At 50.4% G+C, this 15,274-nt stretch overlaps 1 long non-coding RNA gene across 1 annotated transcript; it reads left to right on the plus strand.

Annotated features, from left to right (window-relative positions):
• Positions 1-1,992: 1,992 nt before the first annotated feature.
• On the plus strand, positions 1,993-11,832 carry LOC306650055. The gene is made up of 3 exons (XR_013760797.1): positions 1,993-2,693; positions 5,656-5,904; positions 7,272-11,832. It is a non-coding gene; the product is annotated as an uncharacterized lncRNA (long non-coding RNA).
• Positions 11,833-15,274: the final 3,442 nt, after the last annotated feature.

The raw sequence follows: 15,274 nt of genomic DNA on the forward strand, positions 1-15,274 counted from the left end.
AGCTCACTCAATTGGTAGAGGGCTTGCCTCGCATGCACAAGGGCCTGGGTTCAATTCCCAGCACCAAAAAAAAAAAAAAAAGGGGGGGGGGGCACGGGAAAGCAGGATAGCCTCTTGATAGAACACCCAGGTTTATGTGAGAATTTGGTCTTCTGTCAAGAAGTAACGAAATGAGAGGGAGGGGTACATTATCAACTAATAGCGTTGGGAAAAGATTATCTGGGGGGAAAAAATGAAGATAGAGCATCTTGTGTACTGAATGTTAAAAAAGATTAAAGGGCTCAATGGAAAATAAACATTTAAAACTGGAGAAAAATATATGTATATCGTCAACTTTATAAGCATAAAGACAATGAACAATATTTTTCTAAAATACTGATTATGAGCATAAATGTAAATTTTTATCAGCAGTAAAAATCAAAAGGAGGATGAAACTATGACAAGAATGACAAATTGAAGTTCCCAGTATACAGGCACAGACATTTTTACATATGAATAAGAAGTGCTATGTCAGCTGGGTGTAGTGGTGCAGCCTCTAATCCCACTGTCTCCGGAGGCTGAGGCAGGAGGATCGCCAGCTTCAGCAATTTAGCAAGGCTCTAAGCAACTCAGTGAGACCTGTCTCTAAAATAGCTGAAGCAGCGGGGAATATAGTTCCTCCCATGCTTTTCATCAAAGCAAAACAAAAGGGTTGAGGGTGTGGCTCAGTGGTTAAGCTCTCTTGGTTCAATCTCCAGTACCAAAAAAAAAAGGAAGGAAATAAAAAAGAAAAGTAATATATCAAAAAGGAAAAATTAAAAAAAAATATGAAGAGTGAGTTTTCAGAGGCAGAAATCCAAATGGCCAATCAATACTTGAAAAAAAAGTTTCAACATTTCCTTGCTTGTAGTTCCGATTTTAAAAATAGACACCGCTTTGAATGGGTTTTAAGGCTTGGTGGCCAATACTCAGTGCTGGGGGATCAGAGGTGACGTGCCCTCACGCGCTGCTCCTGAGACATGCTAAAACATCTTCGGAAATAAGTTGGCTGAATCTATTGAGATCTTTAAAAGTGATCCTAGCTTTGCATCCTGTGATCTTATTTCTACACCTGCTTCCAAGGCACAATGAGAGTTGTGGAAGCGGATTCTTACGCACTGTATGAACCATCGGGTCACCTGGAGCCCTCCCGCGGGGGGACGGGCCAAACACACCTTGCTACCGCTTCACCGGGTGTAATGCGGGCTCCTCGGGAGGCTGGGGGGTGCTCATAAGGAGGAGAAACACGTAACCGCGCCATCTGCTTTGCCTGGGAGAGTGGCAGAGTTTTCCAAAAACCCTGGCTGCTGTCATTATGGACGTGAAACCTCCAGCGACCTCCTCCCTCCCCTTCTCTGGCCTCGTCCCTCCTTTAGCTCCGGCATCGCTCAGCTGAGGGCAGCATCGCAGGTGGGCCAGTCGGGAAGGTTGTGGGGTGTTGGCTCCTGGTTCCGGAAGTCTCACCCTCCCGAAGGCAGCCCCCACCCAGGAGAGTGCAGCCCTCCCTTTAGAGGTGTTCCCTGGCCTCCAGCAGGCTCCGTTTCTGGCTGGACACTGCCATCTAGAGGCTCCTGGACTGCAGGGCATCCGACCCTTGCAGCCCTGTATACTGACCCCTCGGACAGCTGCCCATTTCCTGGAAGTCGGCATTAGAGAGACCCTCCCAGATGCCTATGTCAAGATCCGTAGCAGGACAAGGACACCTTTGGAACGGTTTCTTTAGCGGTGGTCCTTGGACCTGCACCAAGGTCAGCTGGTGGGAGATCCCAGGGCCTGTCTCCAAGCCCCTGACTCGGACCTTGCTGGCAGGGAAGGGGTGCTGAATATCTAAATTATGCCTGTCCTCCAAGTGATTCTGAAGGGTGAGAACCACCAACACAGACCAGGGACACTTTGTGGTTTGGCAGTGGTGGACTCGGCGCAGACCCGTGAAAATCTGGTGGAACCACAGACTCTCGGCCTGGAGAAAGGCGCACGATACCTCTAGGATTCGTATGCTTTGGGGCTCACTGTTGCACTGTGGACTCAGGACAAGGAGTAGTATGTGTTTGCTGGCCTCTTGCTTGGGGCCAGACACTCTGCCTGGGGACACAGTTGTGGACAGGACCTGGTTACTGCCCACATGGAGTTTATAGGACTAGGAGACCAGGCAGGCAGGCAATCCCAGGCAGTGGGACCAGACCGTGCAAAGGGCCTGGGTCACGGGAGTGTAGTTGACAAGAACAGAAGGCATATTGGGGCCCTTGGAGAAGCAGGAGGGGGACCACTGGAGAAATGGAGGGGTGGGCAAGCTCAGACCAGGCCAGACCAGCTGGGTCAGGATAAAGGACTCAGACTTCAGCTCAAGACTGAGGAAAGCCAGTAGACAGCACATACATACTCAAGGGGACTGAAACGGTTCACCACCAAGCTCCCAGGCCAGCGTTCATAGCAGCATCCTTCACGATAACTCCAGAGGAGAACAGTCTACGTGTCCGTCAATGGATGTATAAGCAAAATACAGATATCCACACAATGGAGTATTATTCAGCTGGGAGAAGGAATGAAGGGCTGATTCCTGCTGCAACGCGACAGAAACTCGGAAAGATGATGCCCTCCAGGTGCCATGGCACATGCCTGTAATCCCGGCAACGGGAGGCCGAGATGGGAGGATCACAAGTTCAAGGTCAGCCTGGGTAAGTTAATGAGACCCCATCTCAATAAAAAATAAAAAAGGGTAGGGATGTAGTTCAGTGGCAAAGCACCCCTGGTTTCAATCAGTAACACACACACACAAATTACAGAAGTCTGACATGAAAGGTCCTGTACACATGATTCTGTTTCTCTGAAATGTTCATGATGCACAATTCGGTAGAGGGAACAGTTGGTTATTTTGCCGTGGCTGGGGAAGGCAGGATGTTGCGTGAGTGCTGCTGGGTTGTGGGGTTTCTTGCTGGGGTGGTGAAGATGCTCTGGAATTAGACAGATGGGAGGGACGTACGACTTCAGGACATGCACAAAAACCACTCAAATGTCCACTTTAAAGTGGGGAGTCGGATGTGAATTTGACCTCAGTAAGAAGGTTGCCAATTATCTACATACTTATAATGATACAAAGGTTCAAGGAAAAGAAGTTTTGAGGGGCATCTGATGTTTGTTCTGAAGGTTTCCCCTGACTGCTGGGGAGAAGGACAGAAAGGACCAAGAGGGTGCAGGTCACTAGTTAGAAGACTCAGTGGTTCCCCAGCAGGGGAGACTGGGGGTCCCAGACCAGGGCAGAGGAAATGGGAGTCAAGATGATTTGTGCAAGTTCACAGTGAGCTAGGACCAGGGCAGGGTGATGGGTCACACGTGGAGGATGTTGATTCATTTATTTTTTGTGGTATCGGGGATTGACTCCAGGAGTGCTCTACCACCAAACTACATTCTCAGTCCTTTGTATGTTTTATTTCGAGGTGGGGTCTTGCTTGTTTCCCCTGCCAGCCTGGAACGTGCCATCCTCCTGCCTCAGCCTCCCCAGTCGCTGGGATTACAGGTGTGTACCACCACACCTGGCAACAAGAGACAGCGTTTTGAGTCTGAAACAAGACAGTAGCGCTTCCTGACCATTCCTGGTCATTATTTTGGGAATGCCATTGCTTATGTATTTCTCCTGGTTCTCCCTACTGGCCCGCGGCTCCATAAAGGGAGCACTGGCTGTTTGCTCCTGAGTTTCCAGCTGTGCCTCTGGAGCTTGGGCAGTCTGACTCCTGACTGCCTGACTGCTGCATCTTTGTCTTTGAACTCTTCATTGAAGTTTTTTGTTTTTTGTTTTTTGTTTTTTTTTGTACTGGAGATGGAACCGGGGTTCCGTAAACACTGAGCCACATCCCCAGCCTGTTTTTCATGTTTTTAATTTAGAGACAGGATCTCGCTAAGTGCTTAGGGCCTTGCTAAATTGCTGAGGCTGGTTTAAGCTTGCGTTCCTCCTGCCTCAGCCTCCTGAGCCACTGGGATTACAGACTTGTGCCACTGCCCCTGGCCTCATTGCAGATTTTGTTTTCCCCCCTGGTTCCAGGGATTGAACCCAAGGGCTCTTAACCAGGCACTTAACCAGCCATATCCTCAGCCCTTTTTATTTTTTATTTTGAGACAGGGTTTCACTAGGTTCCTTATAGCCTCACCGAGTTGCTGAGGCTGGCTTTTAACCTGCGATACTCCTGCTTCAGCCTGCTGGGCTGCTGGGATTGCATGCGCCACCTCGCCTGGCTCATTGCAGAATATTTTAACCCTATATAAGAGAGAGATTGGCACAGTGAACCCTGGCACAGCACACCAATCACCCAGGTGCCACATTGTCAGCTCATGGCCAATCTTGTCTCATGTAGGGGCCTATCTAAACTGGGCACGAAGGTGCACACCTGTGATCCCAGCCACCCGGGAGGATGGGCTGGGGGCAGGAGGATTGTAAGTTGGAGGCCAGCGTGGGAAATTTAGCAAGACCCTGTCTCCAAATAAATAAGAAGGACTGGGGATGTAACTAAGTGGTAGAGTATCCTTGGGTTCAATCTCCAGTTAAAGGGAGGGAAAAAGACAAAAGGGAGGGGCTGGGGAGAGAGCTCAGTCGGTAGAGTGCTTGCCTTGTGGGCACAAGGCCCTGGGTTCGATCCCCAGCACCAAAAAAAAAAGGAAAAAAGGGGGGAAAAAAAAAAAGATTCCCCATCCACATTTTTTTTTTAAGAAATATTTTTTAGTTGTCAATGGATCTTTTTATTTACTTATTTATATTATTTATATGTGGTGCTGAGGATCGAACCTGGGGCCTCACACCTGCAGGCAAGCGCTCTACCACTGAGCCACAACCCCAGCCCCCCATTCTGTTTTAAAGCAAATCGCAGACATTAATCTGCTTGCTATCACTAAGGATTTGCCTGTTCTGTATATACATCATGTGGTCCTTGGTGCCTGGCTTTTCTCACTGATAACACTCCACAGTACAGATAGATTGCATCTTGCTTTTCTAATCCCTGGTGGATAGACCAGGGGGGTCGTTTCCACCTCTCGGTGATCGTGAACAGCACTGCCATGAGTAGATTCCCTGTCTTTCCTGACGTGATCCCAGTAGCCCCAGCAGCTTCTCCATCTGCTATGCAACAAGACGACCCAGTGGGCTCATTTTGTGCATTTCCTGCTCCAGACCTGGGCTGGCCATTTCTCCAAGGACCCCGAACTGTCTGTCCTCCCATCTCACTTGCCTGATCCTCTGCTGTCCACAGTCCTGATAGCACTACTGTCCACCCACTTGTCTTCACCCCACCATAAGTGGCCTAAGCCAGAGAATGTCCCCTCTTACCTGGATGTCTGCCATGACCTCCCGTTCTGCGTGTAAGAAGTGGCCCCGAGTGCTGTAGGACAGAATATCCAGGATTGCAGAGGGCAGTGAGTTGGGGACTTACTGTCAGAAGCATGGTCCTGGGTGTAGCAAGACCAGTGAATCCCTGCAGTTGGGTCAGAGGATAGGGGCTTATACAGTTGCCAGGACAAAATGCCTTCAACCCAGACTATGATGTCCCTGGCGTGTCTCAAGCTAGTATCAAAGAGTCAGCAGGGTGGCTGGTGCTGGGGTCCAGCTGTAACGCGCCCCATAGCACCTGATGGCTTTGTCTATTTTTTTTCTAGATTGAACCCAGGCATGCTCTACTAGTGAGCTACACCCCCCAGGCCTCTTTGTTTTTTATAGGGTCTGGCTAAGCTGCCCAGACTGCCCTTGAACTTGCGATCCCCCTGCCTCGGTCTCCTGAGTTGCGGGGTGGTGCACACTGTGCCTGGCTGGTTTTGTCTCTTTATATTATGCTGGGAAAGGAGTCAGGGAAACTGACCAGGGTTACGCCAGGGCAATCGTGGAGGTCCTGACTGGAGATGGCCACGGTCAGGTCAAGCAGAATCCCCTGCCTGCTCACAAGTCTTGTCCTGCCCACTCCCAGTCTGAGTCCCGCCGAAACCATGTGCTTCTGGATTTAAATCTTCCCAGTGTAGCCGGCTGGGCACTCCCTGCCCAGGACTGCCCTGTCCACTCTGCACCAGCCACCCTGGCTGCCCCGTGCTGCGAGCAGGCCCAGTCCTTCCTCACCCGGGAGCCTTTATACCTGCCGGTCTCTCAGCCTGGGGCTCGCTGGCCAGGCCACCTGCTCTGCCCGTGCTGGGTCCTCATCTTCAGCCCCTGGTCGACACGGGCCCTGGCCAGACGCCCCTTCAGCTTCTGCCTCTTCCCGTCTTTGCCTTCCTCACGCCTGGGCCAGCTCGCCATTATTTGTTTCTTGCCTACTTCCCTCCTTTGGCGGGGGGCACCTCTCTTTTCCTCCACTCCATCCCTGGCATGCTGCCTGAGAGCAGCTGCCTGGTGTTGGTGAGCCAGCGGGCCCAGGGGTCTGGCGGGCAGGGGACTGTGAGAGGCAAAGCCTAGTGGCCTGTGGGGGAGGTAGACCCCCTGCGTCCTGTGACTCCCTGAAGCCTCCGTGCTTCTTCCCTTGTCCCGCTGGCCCTTCCACTGGAGCTCCCCTTGTTTGGGAAGAGCAAGATGGCGGGTGGGGGGACCTGGAGCACCCCGTCTGAGCTCCAGGGGGCCACCGAGGCAGTGACGCTGTGGTTACCGCCAGGGTGAGCCTGCGTGGAGGCAGAGGTTCTGGACAGCAGGCCCCACTCTGGGTGAGGGACCCCATCTCTTGGTCGGTCTGCACACTCCTCCCCGCGGCTGCACTTTACACAATTCTGTGATAAAATAAGCAGTAACTTGTCTAAAAGAGTGAAATTCTTTTATTTCTTTTGTATTATTTTTATTTTTTGTTTGACAGTTGTAATCAGTAGTGCATGATCACTGATGGGCGGAGTGGCATTTGACCACAGGGGCTCTGCTTTGGTCACTCCCGCCCTCCCCTCTCCTGCCCGCCCTTCTCTCCCCCTCTTCCAGGCCCCTTCCCCTTCCTAATCATCTCTCTTCCACTTTCAGATCTTGAATTTTTTTTTAATTTTTATTTAAAAATCTTTTAATACATGTATATAGGTAATAATGTCTGTCTCAATCTACCGTCCTTCCCATCCCCTCCCCTCTGCACAATCCAAAGTTCCTTCATCCTTCCCTACCCACTCCCCCACTATGGATCAGCATCGGCTTATCAGAGAAAAGCATTCAGACTTTGGTTATTTGGAATTGGCTTAAGATCTTGAATTAAAAAAAAAAATTTTCCACATATAAGAAAAATGATGCAATGCATTTCCTTCTGTGTCTAGCTTATTAGGCTGTCCTCCACTTCATCCATTTTCCTGCAGATGACATGACTTCATTCCTCTTTCTGGCTGAACAGTACTCCGTGTACATATATCCCATAAGAATGTACATTTATCCATTGGTCAGCTGACGGACACCTCGCTGATCCTGCATCTTGGTTCTTGTGAAGCAATCCCCGAGGGTGGTGCAGATATCGCTCTGGTATGTGGACTTCATTTCCTTCAGGTGTATACCCAGGCTGCTACAGCTGGGTAATAGGATGGTCATTCTATTTATTTTTATTTTTAATTTTTGTCATTTTGGGTATTAAATCCAGGAGTGCTCTACCACTGAGCTACATCCCCAGCCCTTTTAAAAAATTTAAATTTTGAGACAGGGTCTTGCTAAGTTGCCCTGGCTGGCTTTGAATTTGCAATTCACCTGCTTCAGCTTGCAGAGGGGCTGGAATAACAGGCATGCGTCATTGTAGGTGACTGTTATTTTTAGTTTTGTGAGGAACTTCCATACTGTTTTCCATAGTGGTGTACTAGTTTATATTCCTGCCAACAGTGTATAAGGGTTTCTTTTACTCTGCATTCTTGCCAGCATTTGTTTAAAAAAGAGCAAAATTCTGAATACATGGCTTTTGTATAATTTCTCTCTGCTGAGTAATGCAGAGAGGTTTATAACTCATACGTCATTAGTGCAAGGTACATGAGAAGAAGCGTCACAAAATATTTTGCAAATCTTAGCTCATCACTTGTAACTCTGTGACCTCAGTCATGTTGCTACCCTCTAAATATCACCTGTAAAAAGGAATTAACAAGGACTGCTCATTTCCCCCCAAGATCCATTCTCCCCTGATTTTGGGAGGGAGATGGAAACGTATACACAGAATAAGGACTACATTTCCCAGCGTCCCTTGCAGCTAGGAGAAGCCAGTGTTCAAGGGATGACAAGGACTTAGGTAAAGTGGTGTGGGAGACTTCTTGGGGGTGTCGCCCTATCACCCCACTTCTTCCTTCTACTCATTTGGGTTGCAGGCATAATGGCTGGAGACAGCCACCATCTGGAGCATGATGTCACTTTAGGAATGAAGAATGGCACGTATCCACAGTGGATCAAGGAGACGGAAGGATGTCCTTTCCCTGATACCTGGATCCACCACACCAGCACCAGATCACCTAGTACCAGGTTTTCATGTCACAGCAAAGTCAACTTGTACCTTATTTAGGCCACTACCATTTTGTGTTCTGTTACTCATACCTGAGCTTGATCCTAATAAATGTACTACCTCATAGATTTCTTGGGAGGATGTAACTTGCCTTTCAAAGTAATAGCACATTGTGAGCCCTTATAAATGGCTTTTATTATTAGCTTCTCTAGCATCTAATTATGACTGTCCCCAGTGAGAACACTAGAGATGAATTCTTCTGGGAAGATAAATAAATCAGGTTGTTAAGTTTTTTTGTTTTGTTTTGTTCCAAACAATTATAAAAGAGGAAACAGTCTGATCATAAAGAGCTAATTCAACTAGAAATGATATCATTTGAGTTCTTCTGTTTACAAATTTTAGCTGACAAAACTCAGCCTTGCAAATTTGCATGGTGTTTTAATTGGAGGGAAAGCTGTACAGTCTTTTAAATGGCACTGTTTACAAACACGTGGCTCAGTTGTTCCACATTTGAAACTCAGCCTTTCAAAATAATTCAGTCACATTCTTCTCCTAGTTTTCTAGGCCGAACACTTTTGAGGGGCCAGTAGCCCCAGTTCACCTTTGTATTTTGTAACTTATGATGGTCTATTTATCAAATCAATGATCTGTACTATGTCCAATTAATGTTCGCTGACACCATAGTTTCTTTTCTTTCTTCTTCTTGGGGCTGGGGATTGAACCCAGGGTGCTTTACCTCTGAGCTAAGCCCTCAGCCCCTTTTATTTTTTTATTTGAGACAGAGTTTCACTAAGTTGCTGAGGCTGACCTTGAACTTGTGATCCTCCTGCCTTAGCCTCCCAAGTTGCTGGGATCACCGGCAGGCACCACCACATCTGGTTTCTAAGACCCCATCGAGCTCTCAAGTTCTAGATTCTGCAAATACTGTTCATCTTCAGAATACAAAACTAGATTATTAAGGATCCCCAGGGAAAAGGGACAAGGACAGCAAAACCGAAGAAAGTTGTTACAAAGTTTATTATCAGGGATGAAAGGAGAGAAGATAAAAATCAAGATGATTACTTTTTAAGATTTAAAAGGCAACCACAAAAATTTATCAAAATTAAATATAACATCAGAGGAGACAATAATTCCTGTTAATAGTTTACATGGATAGAGTTTTTAAAAAAGTACATACTGATATTTTCGTTATGAAATAAAGCAGTATTTTATATATTAACTATTGCACATAAAAATAATATTTTCTGTACAATTATAGAGAAACTGCTATAGAGGTAGGTCCATTTAAAAAACAGGTTGCATTTTATTTTGTTTATTTTGGGGGGTGTTGGATTGAATCCAGGTCCACGCACATGCTAGACAAATCCTCTACTTCTGAGCCACATCCCCAGTCCTTTTTATTTCATTTTGAGACAGGGTCTCTCTAAGTTGCCCAGGCTGGCTTTGAACTTGTAATCCTCCTGCCTCAGCCTCCTGAGTGGCTGTGAATATAGGCGTGCGCCACTGCTCTGGCCATTATTTAACTTTCATGGCGTTGGGGATCAGTCCCAGGGCTTTGTACCTGCTATGCTAGGCTCATTCTCTGCCACTGGGAGGCAGGAAGCATAGCTCAATCCTTGAATTTGAGATCCCCCTGCCTCGGCCTGGGATCACAGGTGTGCACCCGTGTGCCTGGGTCCTCCCTCTTTATCGTGATTTACATCTGATTATGTTTATTCAGGCTAATCCACATCTAGGTTTTAGCAGTTCCTCAAGGATAGGGACTGACTCCTTTCGATCAGCTTAATAAGCCATTCATCCCCATGCAACTTGTGAAATATTGTGGTTTGTATTAAGCATGCTGAATATTGGAGTGAGTGAAAAAAAAATCAGGCTAGGTGTGGCAGCACACACCTGTAATCCCAGCAATCCAGGAGGCTGAGGCAGGAGGATTGCAAGCTGGAGGTCAGCCTCAGCAACTCAGTGAGGCCCTAAGCAACTTCACAAGACCCTCTTTCAGAGTAATAAATAAAAAGGGCTGGGGATGTGGCTCAGTGGTTAAGTGCCCCTTGGTTCAATCCCTGGTACCAAAGAAACACAAAATACAAAACAAAAACAACAGCAACAAAGACAAAACCTGTACATTATAACCTGCTAGGCACAGGTGTTGACTGATGTCTGCCACCTTGTCCCTGTTCCTCGGGGAGGTCATTAGGTCTCAGTAAGGGCATGAGGGTGGGGTCCCAAGATGGGGTTAGTGCCCTTTTCAGAAAGAGACACCAGAGAGCTTGCCCTCTCCCAGCCGTGTGAAGACACAGGGAGAAGGCAGCTCTCTTCAAGCCAGGAAGAGAACTCTCCAGAACCTGAGCCTTATCTTGGACTTGCGTCCTCCAGAACAGGGAGAAAATGACGAGGGTTCCTTGGGTCCCGCAGTCTGCGGCATTTTGTATCCGCAGCCCAAGTAGGCCACGAGATGCCTCTTGTCTCATTCTCTGCTTTCCCCTATAACACGTGCGTCCTTCAAATGCTAAATCATTCCTTCATTTATTTGTTTGAGGTTTATCCCTAGATACATTCCTGGCTCAGGATGGACAGAAATAAATATGTGCTACGTGAATGAATGAATGATCTCTGAGCCTCACAATTACTCTCTACGATTAATAGTATCATCCTATCTAAAGATGGGGAAACTGAGGCTCAGAGACCTGAAGACAGTCACCCAAGATCACACAGGCAAGAAGTGAAGGAGTCTGAGATGGGTGGGCCCGGCTGCTGAGCCGGCTGCAGCTCCTGTGCTGGGAACTTGGCAGGACTGCAGGACAGGGATCACCAGACTGCAGTTTGGAACGAGGTCCCATAAATGGGTGACAACAAGCTGGCTCAGTAAATGCTCTTGAGGCCAACGCAGCACCGAGCGTGGGAAACACATTTCCTTTCCAGTCGCCTCCAGGGAGGTGCCTCCAGGGAGGTGCCCCTCGGCACCACTGCACAGTGCAGAGCGAGGGGGCGCAGAGCAGGGGGCGCAGAGCAGTTGCAAGGTGCTCAAGGTAACCCAGCAGCGAGGAGGACGTTCTAACGCCAGATCCCAGCTCAGGCAGGCGGTCCCAAGGACTTCCCTCCAAACCCACAAAGCCTTTTCCCAAAGCCCGGCTTGGCCGCTGGGTCTGGCCTCAGGTAGCTTGCTTGTCTTCAGACTCTCACCTGGAAGGGCCAGCAGCTGAACTCAAGGTCCCTTCCTGTGCTAAACATGTCCCCACTGTGGGGGATGGGTGGGCGGGAATTCTGGGAGGTGATTAGCTCTGGAGGGCGGAGTGCCCGTGGATTAGCGCCCTCTGAAGAGGCCCAGGGGAGCTGGGCACCCCCGCCACCCCACGAGGACACAGTGAGAAGGTGCCATCTGACCCGGGATGTGAGCCCTCCCCAGATGCCTGGGTCCGAGGGTGGACATCCAGCCTCCGCACGGCGAGCAGTGACTTTCCATTGTTGATAGGCCACCGGTGTGTCCTCTGTTGTTCGGACAGACCAAGTGGACTGAGACCCAGGGCTGTACAAGCCAGGGAAGGCCAGAGAGGCCTGGAAGAAGCTCTCTCCCCACTCAGAGGGACCGACTGCCCGCAGCTTGGACTTCCAGCCTCCAGAACCGTGGGGGAAGAATTTGGCTGCCTGAGCCCATCTGGGGATCTCGGTTAGGGTGGCCCCAGGACACCGCAAAGGTGGGCAGTTCTGTGTCTCAATGGGACTCCGTGAAGAGTAGTGGGTAAGATGGGAGAAAATGGGCCAGTGGATCAAGAGGGTCTCTGAGAACAGAGGGCAAGAAACTTGGTAGAAGCCTTTCAGGGGCCACACCTGTGATCCCAGTTACTTGGGAGGCCGAGACAGAAGGATTGCAGGTTTGAGGCCAGCTGAGAGAGACCTTGTCTCTAAACAAGAAATAAAAAGGGCTGGGGATGCAGCTCAGGGGCAGAGCCCTGGCTTAGCATGTGGCAGCCCTGGGTTCCATCCCTGTGGACAGTGCTTGAGGACAGAACTGCAGGGCTGCCTTAGGGACCAGGCGCCTGGCTGGCGCCCAGGGCTGCTGCGGTCTTGGCAGGGTTGCAGGGTGCGCTCTTGACCGCTTCTCTCCACCATCCACAATCCCATCCTCATGCCCTCGTGGAAACCTAACCACGAGCCTGCCATCTCATTGGGGGCTGGGGCTTAAAAATGTGAATTTTGGGGTGGGACACAATTCAGTTCATAGTTAGCAGAATGGGAAAGACAGAAAGTGGTGATTTTATAAAAGGACCTTTGAACAAAGACCTGGGGGGGCACTGGGGATATAGCTCAGTTGGTAGAGTGCTTGCCTCCCATGCAGAAGGCCCTGGGTTCAATCCCCAGCACCACACACACGAAAAAGAACTGGAGGGGGTGAGGGAATGGGCCATTTGATTTGGAGACGAGGGCACAGGATATGCAAAGGCCCTGGGGCAGGAGTGTGCCAGGTGGCTTGAGGGACAGCATGGAACAGCTGGAGTGGTATGAGGGAGGGGAGAGAGGAGGAGTCGAGGACAGAGGGGCAGAGGCTGCTGGGAGGACATGGGCCAGGCGAGGAGGTCAGTGTAGCCACAGGAAACATGGCACACATATTTGTTGAGCACCACCAAGGTGCCAGGCACTGGGCTGCATGAGACTTGGGGTCTCCCGGAGTCCTCGGGGCCCAGTTGGGCGACTTGGAATTTGTGATGAGAAAGGGCGCTGTGGACGCCTCTGCAGTAGAGCAAACACCTGTGGACATTCCGAGGCTCATTTACTAAAAGTGACTTGGGAGGCTTTCCTAGGGGTGATGGAGGCCGCCGCGCCTGGGCCTCTTTCCCACGCCCCTGTTGGCGGCTGCATCTGGTGCATCTGCTTTCTCCTGTGGCACTTTGGGAATGGCTCGGATAACACATTCTTGAAGTGCGGGCACTTCTGTGAGTGTTCAGACCCTTAGGACGTCGGTCTGTTGACGTTGGGAGCTGAGTGGCTCGGGCCGCGGGCTGTTCTTTCCCTCCCGCCCGTCTGGGTTGGCCGTGGACCGCGCAGCTCCTCTGTGTGTGTGGCAGTCAGGGGCTGTTTCCGCTCTGTCTCTATTTCCACCTCAACCTCAGCAGGTGGACCCCTGGTCTGGTGGTGTTTGGGACATTGCAGGATGTTTAGCAGTGTCACGGGACTCTGCGTATTAGGGGCCAGTAGCATGTCCCCTGCAGCTTGTGATAGCCAAAACATCCCCAAAATCAAAAAACAAAAACCGGGTCCAGCAGCACCAAATGTCCGCTGTGGAGCAAACTCACTCTCTGGAACCGCTGGCCTGTTCCCTTCGGTGTCTCGTGGACTCTGTGACTCTCGGTGATTCGCGGCTGGACGGCGCCCAGGACCGGGATCCCCAGGCTGCACTGATCACCCTGCATATTTTCCGGCCACGGCTCCTGCCTCAGTCCATCCAGGCTTCCAGGCAGCGTGAGTGGTGAGCAGGCGAGAGGCCGTGAAGAAAGGGCCCGAGCGGAGCGCTGGGCGGCTCTCCGGGCGTGGCTGCGGGGCACCTGGAGAGTCTTTGGGGCTCACAGAAGCGGGGGTTTCCTCAAGCCTCTGGTGGTCCATTGGGGGGCCCAGCACTTTGGGTTTCAGATAATCCAAGAGACAGTGGCCCGTGGCTGGTGTCCAGGATTCCAAAAGACGCCTTGGCTGTGGGCAGGTGGCTGCACACCGCGGGCCTGTCCCAACCTGTGAACGTTAATTCCATGAGCGCCGGTGGCCTCTGAGTTCTTTATGGCTGAGGTCCTGACCTGGTCCCTACCCAGGGGGCTGACGTAGCTGGCGTCAGTCACTTTGTAATTTAAAGCTGTTGGTCTCTGTGGAAAGAAAAGAAAATAATTTTCTTTTACCTGTCTTGGGTTCTGAGCTGGATCCCTTAAAACCAGACTCACCAAAGACAGGTTAGCATGCTTGGGCGCCACGGCGCACGCCTGCCAGCTCAGCTCAGGAGGCCAAGGCATCATGGTCGAGGTCAACCTTGGCAACTTAGGGAGGCTAAAGATAAAAGGGTTGGGGGTATAGCTCAGTGGCAGAGCACCCTGAGTTCAATACCCAGTTACCCCCCTTCCCCCAAAATACCCTAAAAAACCAAAAACACAAAAAAAAGTTAAGAAAAGGGCTAGCAAGGGAAGACCGAGCACTTCTTACCATGTCCATGTGCTCGCCTGGGGCGCACTTGGCCATGAAAGCTCAAGTCTGGCGGGACCTGGGCTTGAGTAACACTTAGCGAAAGTTTGCAGATAGGTGGCGAGACCCAAGGAGGGACTTTGAGCTTCTGGAGTGGCAATTGTGGGTGGGCGAATCTACAGGATGGTGGTGTCCATGTAAGGCTTGCTGATTAGGGTCTGGCCTCGTCACCTTGATGAACTTTGTCCTTGCTAGTGGCTAAAGCGAGGTCATCTTCATAAATTCACGCCCTGCTTCAGGGCAGCGGGCTTTTCCCGCCCTGCTTCTTCTTGGTTGCCCTGGCTACAGAGTTCTCCTTAGGCCGAGGCGGCGTATTTTGGGGTGGCCTGTTCTGTGGTCCTTCCAGGCAAGACATGGTGCCCCAGGAACCCTCCCTCCTGTGTCCCAAGTGTGGGCTGGACCGACGTTCTGGACGTGCTCACGATGACACAGAAGGACACGTTTACGGCGAGGTCCCCTGAATTGCTACCTTTGGCCCTGATGCCTTTCCCTCAGTGAAGATCTCAGGTATCAGGTCCCTCACTTGGGAGAGGGTCACCGTCCGTATGGAAGGTGGCCAAGTGGCAAGATAGAGGAGGGTCTCATGTTAGTGTGGACGGACAGCCCTGTCTTTGAATCCAGATTCTTCCCCTCAACCTCTGTGT

The sequence above is a fragment of the Sciurus vulgaris genome (genome assembly GCF_902686455.1).
Source record: "Sciurus vulgaris genome assembly, chromosome: 18".
Taxonomy (NCBI): domain Eukaryota; kingdom Metazoa; phylum Chordata; class Mammalia; order Rodentia; family Sciuridae; genus Sciurus; species Sciurus vulgaris.